Source organism: Abramis brama (genome assembly GCF_963993115.1).
Source record: "Abramis brama genome assembly, chromosome: 4".
NCBI lineage: Eukaryota > Metazoa > Chordata > Actinopteri > Cypriniformes > Leuciscidae > Abramis > Abramis brama.
Genome location: NC_139966.1, coordinates 47074573 through 47082999, shown reverse-complemented (window position 1 = coordinate 47082999; position 8427 = coordinate 47074573). Strand labels below are relative to the sequence as shown.

The 8427-nt window shown below is 36.5% G+C and overlaps 1 long non-coding RNA gene across 1 annotated transcript; it reads right to left on the bottom strand.

Annotated features, from left to right (window-relative positions):
* Positions 1-842: 842 nt before the first annotated feature.
* On the bottom strand, positions 843-8213 carry LOC311081527. Its single transcript, XR_014605909.1, has 3 exons — positions 8089-8213; positions 4756-4889; positions 843-2882 (listed from the first exon to the last, which is right to left on the bottom strand). It is a non-coding gene; the product is annotated as an uncharacterized lncRNA (long non-coding RNA).
* Positions 8214-8427: the final 214 nt, after the last annotated feature.

The window sequence follows — 8427 nt, the reverse complement described above, 5'->3', positions numbered from 1 at the left end:
TCTTGAAGGGCAGTTTGAAGGCTCTTTTTTTGTGTATGTGTGCGTGTGCATGCCTACATATGTCTCTCTCTCTCTCTCTCTGTGTGTGTGTGTGTGTGTGTGTGTGTGTGTGTGTGTGTCATGTATGTGCCATGTATGTGTAAAAGGTATAGTTGACTTAAAAATGAAAAATAGCTCTGAATTTAAAAATGCAGTAGAAAACCAATAAAGCAATTCCACTTTATTTTATGCATCTGATTAATTCAATGAAATGTATTTTAGATCACAATGGCAAAGGTGAGAAAGACAGGGACAGATTGTCACAGAAAGAGAGGCAGAAACAGGGAAAGGATAAGAGAAAGAAACTTAATCAGTGGAGGCAGGACAGGATGAAAAGAGCCATAGAGGAGTATTGTTGAGGATGGTGGGGTCCCTCAGCTGAGACTGTTGGCCAGGGCATGGAATGTCCCTATCTACTCTCCAGTGAATCTAAAATAAAAGATTTTACTATTCTACATGTATCAATGTGATTTTTGGTCTTTTATCATAGATTTTTCAGTGTCCCACATTGGGGAAACGTTCTGTCCCACATTAGGAAGCTGCAGATTTTCTCAGACGACTTGCAATAAGAGCACTAATATGTCTATAATTTATCTTATGAATGGGTTATCTGAATTTTCTCTTTTGATTTGATTAGGATACATCCTGGGGTTTTTAAAATGGTATTGGGTGTGGATTTAATGTTTTGGTTACACATCGCAATATGTCACAGAAGTCTGAAGTGCAAAAAATGTCCCACATTAGGGCAATTCACCCTACTTACTATAGTAACAACAGTAAATTATGCATAATTACATCATGCGAATAACCCTAAACCAAACCTAATCCAAACCCTATTGTAAGTATATGTGCTGTTAATTATTACTCATTACTTTAATGTATTAATAATTAGTGATTACATTGAAACAAGGACACCTTAAAATAAAGTGTAACCAAAACATTTTATTATTTAAAGTGCCCCATTATACTTTTTCAAGCATTATCTTTCATGTAGTGTGTAATATAGCTGTTTGTGAATGTGAAAGGTCTGCAAAGTTTTAAAAATCAAAGTGCACGACAAATAAAGTTATTGCCTCCTAAACGAAAGAATCGATTCTGAACTGGCGAAACGAGTCTTCAGCAATTCCAGTCTCGCTTCCTGTTACATATATGTAACTGTAACAAATTTGCATAATGCCAGCCTACAGTCTTCATTGTGATCAAAGTCTACCTTACCCCGCCTTCAAACACTAGTTGTAAATGAGGCCTGGAAGAATTTGGTTCGTGTTGCCGACATTTCGAGAGACGGCGTTTTCAGGGCTATGTATCAAGCGCTGAGGAAGCCTCTGGAGTGAAAAATCAGATATGGTAATAGCCGTTTCATTTCGACCAATCACAACCAATCACCAATCAACCAACCACAACCAATTTCGACCAATCACATCTGATTGGTCAGACGGCCCTGTCTGACCAATCAGAGCAGAGTTTTGGAAAGGAGGGGTTTAGAAAGACTGTTTTCATACTCTTTCAGAAACGAGGTGATGTGCGATGTATTTATGAGGAAATTAAAGTGTTTTTTTGATCTTGGATGCATGTAAACTTATTATAGGAAACCTCCAAAACAAAATGAGGATCCTTTAAAATAGCATAATAGGGGCACTTTTTACCTTGCTTAATGTTAAAGATTCTCTTAGTCCATCAGTACTTTAACTGCAAACAACAATGTTACCTAAGATAATATCACAGAAACAGCACGACAGCTTCTGGTTAAAGGCCTCCTTGTGAACACTTGAAAGTTGTCTGCAGCTCCTGTAGGCGTCTGTTAAGTTCTTTCAGTCTTTAATAATCTATCCATCGACAATGACCCTTAACTAGCAGAGCCATTAGGAAAAGAGGCTACTTGTTCTGCGCTTAATTACGGCAAACACTGGTGCTCATTATCGTAAAGAGCTTGATTCCCCATAAGCTTCACCTAAACTCTGAGTTTAATGACAAAATTAGTCAACCTGTACAATTGCTAATGATCTATTATGAAAATCAAACACACAAACAACAGTTAAGTGGAGACTCAAAAATCACTTTCAGAAAACATTACCATCACAAATCCGCTCAAAATATGTCCAATGCATAATGCTAGCTGTAAATGACCTTGGATAAATGCTTCAGCCAAAAGTAAACGTTCATGGGGATTCACTAAGAAACAGAAAGAATTCTATCATTTGAAAATGCATTGCTTCTGTTCATGATGGTTTTAAATTCAACAAACCAGTGCAGGTTAACAGATAAGTCTGGTTCAAGCAAGTTAATAGTCAAATTTTCAAAAATGTATCTACAGGCAAAGTTTTGCAAACTAAATATCACCAATCTCAGTTAATCATCTCACATTCCCAACAGTAGCTTGACACCTTTTTCGTAGCACGGGCCTACGAGTGAGTTACGTCAGAGTAGTCATGGGCGGAAGGTCTCATATCGGATATGGCTCCGGGGTGCAAATTAAGATAATTACGTACTGTGAATTCCTCGATAAGTGGCCCTCCAAACTCAGACGGTACCGTGTTCACGCTTACTTAATGCACATCTGAACAAAAGCTCCTGCTCCTGCTAGGCGTAACTCTTGGGCCTCGGCGCTCTGCAGGAGGGCTCGTCTCATTAGGATGCTTATTTTAACGAAGCGTCTCCACGCTGCAGATCACTGCGTGGCCCCATGGATCCGCTCTCCTCCTCACAAAGGGAAATAAATCTCTTTTCGGCAGGATAATTACCAAGATAATTTTATCCGTAATGATGCTTGTCAGTCAGGAGAGCTGATGAAATTAGAGATGTTCTTGTGTAAGGAAAAAAAGAGAGAATCCCAGCAGATTTATCTGTCAAGAATGAAGAGAGATGAATAAAGAAACTAACGAAAGAACTTTCTTTTCTTCAACCTTACATATAATGGTGTTCAGATGAATCTTACACAAACATCAGTGTGTTGTTAAAGAAACGGTTCACCTAAATATGAAAATTCTGTCATTATTCACTCACCCTTATTTTCCAAACCTATATGATGTTATTATTTCTGTGGAACACAAAAATAAGTTTGTTTAAGAGTCACTATGTAGCTCTTACCATATAATAATAATAATTTGTTACATTTATATAGTGCTTTTCTCAGCACTCAGAGCACTACATATGGAAGAGGTGAATCTCCTCAACCACCACTGATGATGATGAGTCGGCAGCCATATTGCGCCAGAACGCCCACCACACACCAGTTTATTGGTGGAGAGGAGACGGAGTGATGAAGCCAATCAGTATATGTATATGGATATATATATATATATATATATATGTATATATATATATATATATATATGTATATATATGTATATATATATATGTATATATATATATATATATATATGTATATATATATATATATATATATGTATATATATATATATATATATTTGGGGATGATTAGGAAGCCATGATGGATGGGGGCCAATGGGCAAATTTGGGATTTTTAATCACCACAGACAGTCAGGACCTTGGTTTAACGTCTCATCATTCTGAAGGATGATAGAATGTCTGGAAAGTTCCAAAATGGACCAAAAATTCCAAAAAATCTCCATAAATGGCTCAACATGACTACTGCGTTATATTTCAAAACTTTTGAAGTCATCCGACAGCTTTGAGTGAGGAACAGTTACAACAATGACACATCAACACCATTGGCAGCAAAATGGCATTGGTTGCAAAAGCCATTTTTAAATTTTGAACTGTAACATTTCATCTACAAATATTTTATTTGTACTATTTTTGCATTTTAAAAAAATCACTTAACTGGAATAGTACAGCACTAGATACTAATTGATTTTTTTTATGCAAAAATAGTAATTTCTTTTTTTTAAAAAGTCAATATTTTTGATGTTTGTAGATGCTTACAATAATTTGGTATGGTAATATTACTTATATTGTGTCATACACATGGTTAATTGCTTCTGCTTGTATCCTACAAGTGGCTTTGGATAAAAGCATCTGCTAAATGAACAAAAGTAAATAAAAAACTTGAGATATTGCACATGAAGTCATACGGTCTACTTTTATTCTTGGATTTTTTAGTCCAAGTTGGAACTTGACTATGGAAGTTCGAGTTAAAAAAAAAGAAGTAATTGTGACTTCATATCTCACAATTGAATTTATTTCTCAGATTGTGGCTATTTCTTATTTTCTAATTACCTCAGTATAACCTTTTTTATTATTTATGGGTACAAACACTTCCACACTTGACAGATAAAATGTCAAACAGTAAAACGTTCATGTCAAACATAAAAACAGAAAATTAAATATTTCTAATTTTGTGTTTCATGAAAGACAATAGAACATACAGGTTTGGGAACAAAATGAGTGAGTAAATGATGACAGAACTTTTTTGTTTAGCGCACTAACCATTTAATCCATCTAAAGTCCGCTGAAGTGTTGACATTTACATTAACGTTGGTGTTAGAGATAAAGCAATCTTTTGGCTGGTACATTATAAATGCCTGCTTTCCATTGGTGGACATCATATATATCTTGACACTTCATTAGCTGTTCACACACACACACACCTGGATGTAAACATGTAGACATGCTCAACTTTATAGTCGGTGCTAGGAAAAGCTAGCACAGCCTTTTAACCACACACACACACACACACACACAAAAACAACAGCACTTGATCGCAACATAGAAAGCTAGAGAGCCAATACTTACTCCAGTGGCACTGCAACTGCACAGCTTTGATCTTAGATGTGAATTCTCTTAACTTGTCTGGGCTTTCAAAAAAGGGCTACTTAAATAATTTCAGAGATGCCGCTTTTCTTCGACGTGGCAAAGGTAGAGCCCTCCTGTGGATTTGGAAAGATAAAAGGTGTTCAAACAGACATCACGACAGGTTTATTATATTACTTAGCATAAGCACTGCCAAGCATCCCTTAAAGGAATAGACATCTTGTGTTTTTTTCCTTTAAACAACAAAAAATTAACAGTGAGGAATTGGGACCCTACTCTTGTGTTGTATCACTCAACAAAGGCGCGTGAACAATCGCTTATTATGTCAAACTTTGACAATGACAGAATTGGAACAGGGCTTCTTCAGCGCTCTGTCCCCCACGGGGAGCCCCCCCCCACACACACACACACACAACTCTGGAAAGAAAGTTTACTTTCCCTGTCATATGAAATTACATTCGCATTTGCGGAGCGTAACAGACCATCAGAACGGAAACAAGTAACAGTGTTGGGCGTAACGCATTACGAGTAGCGTGAGTTACATAATCAGAATACTTTTCTTCAAGTAACTAGTAAAGTAACGCATTATTTTTAAATTTACAACAAAATATCGGAGTTACTTTTTCAAATAAGTAACACAAGTTACTTTGTTTTCCCATTTATTGACTACTTTTCATTTCATTCAGTCTGAGGCTTCTTCATTTCACTTTTGCCATGAAAGGGCCTTTACATTTGCCAAAAATAGAACTTTTGTTTTTGTTATTAACGCATTGCTTTCTATAAAAATTAACCAAGTAACGGAACTAGTTTCTTTTTTTGGGAGTAACACAATATTGTAACACATTATTTTTAAAAGTAACTTTCCCCAACAGTGACCAGTAAGGTATTGTGGAACATATTAAAGACCTTTAAGGTTGGCCATCGAGTAAACTAGCTTTTTTTTTCAGACATTTGAGTGAATATTCCCTTATATCAGTACATTAGCATTAAAGCTCAACAGCCCCAGGCCGAGTATCCATGCTGATATTCCACACAATAGCAATTGTGATATTGTTTTTATGCAAAAGTTCAACTAACAAGTTAATACTAAGCAACTAATATTTTAGACACAATATTTATTGTTCTGCAAACTAAAAAAGTTACACAAAAAACTAAAGCAGCAAAAACACTGTTTTTATTCCGATTTGAGTAGATGAATGATTCAATGACTTACTAATAAAAAAGTTAATAAGTTAATTGTGTGTGTGTGTGTGTGTGTGTTTATATATATGCTAATTTTAAAAATAAAACAATACATTTATACAACAAAATATAAAATTATATATATATATTGTTTGTTATATATATAGATTTGTGTTGATTGAGTGAATGATGCTTCAATGACTCTAGTATTAGTATATTAACTAATAGACCATTTGAACTCATTGATGGACCGCAACTTTTATAGAAATGTTCCCTTTATTTTACAAACTGCAAAAGTTAGTTTCACTCAAAATATTCTGTAATGTTTTGCTTGCTATTCATACTGAATTTAACCTCCCTGGCAGCAATACAACTTGAAATGACTTCAACGAGAAAAGCACAGACAGGATGAAGTCTGCTGTGGTAAAATGAATACACCTCAAACAGAGTCATTAGCAGGAAAGGGTTCACAAATTAAAGCAGTAAAAGAGACTAAAGATCGATTGTTGAGGATTTCGCCTGGCATCTCGGCGTGAGAACGGCATCCGGATGGTTGCGTGCAGTAAGGAGGGGTCTGGATCATACGCTAACCTCCATTCAGCGTGCTAGCTGGCGGCCCCAGTCATTGACAGGAAGGAGTGGGCCACCAGGGCATTGATTGATTAATCAAAGCTAATGTGCTTTTGATCAGCGGGGGCTGCCCTATTAACCAGCGAAGGAAAGAGGGGGAGAAATGCTCCATCTTTTATTTACCCACTTGCAAGGTCCCTCGTTGGCTTCCATCGCTGACTTCAAAGGAGACTGTGACAATTCTGTCACAGTTTTGACTGATAGAAAAAAAAAGTTTTTTACACATTTTCCCTCGACAGTAGATTTTGTTTAATCGTTTCCAGCCTCGCTCTGTTTTAATATGTGTCGAGGAAGAGAATACAAGTCTCATGTTTTCTTCATGACTGTTTCCTTTCTCGTCTAGTTGTCTAGTGGGTTGTCCTCTTTTTCGCACTGTGCCATTTAATGCCATGCACTGCCTGTCACAAGGACACCCAGGGAAACTTCATGCAACTTTTTGTTGTTTGCTATAATTTATCCCCTTGTTCCAGGTTGGAGTGCACACACTTTTCGGTGTCAAGCATGTGTTGTGCGAGGCCTAAAACGACAGTATATATACAAACCTCCCCTAAGAAAACACTATTATTCATTTGTTTGCACATCAAATGATGGATATTTAGAAATAATTTCAAAGTGAATGTAAAAGAGTCCTTGATACACCTTTATTCTAACAGAAAACCATTTATTTATTTAAATACTATATAGTTTTTAGATTTTAAAAAGTTATAGTGTGCAATGGCACAGTAGTTTTCTGACCTCATACATCCACCAGAAAATTACTTTGGAACCAGTTGGTTAATTAATTGCAAAAGTTTGGCTAAGAAAATGAAGTTAGATCAGAGAAAAGGTCTGACATTTGTATTATATTGTATATACACACTTTTATCAAGGCACAACTTTATATAATAATTGACCAATAATAATAACTACCTACATGAGGCCTCACAAAAATGTTATAATTTACTGAGTTTTTAAAAACATTGACGGATAATTAAAAAATCCGGTTATTAAGTCACGTGGCTCACCTTATATACGTAATATACGCCATATAATAATATTTAGACTATAACTGCTACAAAGAGCTGTGCAAATATAGTGTTGGTAGCACATTTTGATAGGTAGCATTATTCGGAAGAATTTATGAGTGGCCCATTGTGAATTCTCTCGATTCCCCCAATGGCCATCCCAGGCCTGCTCTGAGGACGTGAATAGTCATCACATAATTATGGTAATTCTGACATATACATTTTTACAATACACTACAGCCTTGCACCTTATTAAGACTAAGAGTAGAGAAGTTCAACTAAGAGAAACTTAAAAAAGAGCCTACAAATACATCAACTTCAAAACTGAAGGGCAACTTCTTGGCCACAGCATGCTTTTGTGGACACAACAAGACAATCAACTGCACACAAACCCACCCCAGAAGGCACGTTTGCTAGCCTTGTGGCGTTTCATATCATGTTCAAAGTTCCTAAAAGTACACTTGTTTCTTTCTTTACATTCAGATGAAGGGAGACCCACCTGAGTGTAGACTATCTGAGTGAGTGAGGTATCCTTCTACATCTTGTTTCATGTTGGGTGACTCTCAAAGTCAAGGAAAACTCAAGGTCTTTTTGCCGGGTCCTTCCGAGGTCTCTAAAAAAAAGTTCAGAAGCAACTCTCTCAACACGTATAGAAGCAACTTATTACACAAATGGCACTTTGTGTGAAGCCGCCTTTGTCTTTGTTTTTCCTCTTTAGTTCTCGTTCCCTCCCCTCCCGTTCTCATTTGAGAGCATGTTTCCTGCTCAACCCCTGCCCTTGAGTTTTTCCCAATGTCAGTGCACACTTCAAACACCAGCTGACAAGCTCAGAGGAGTC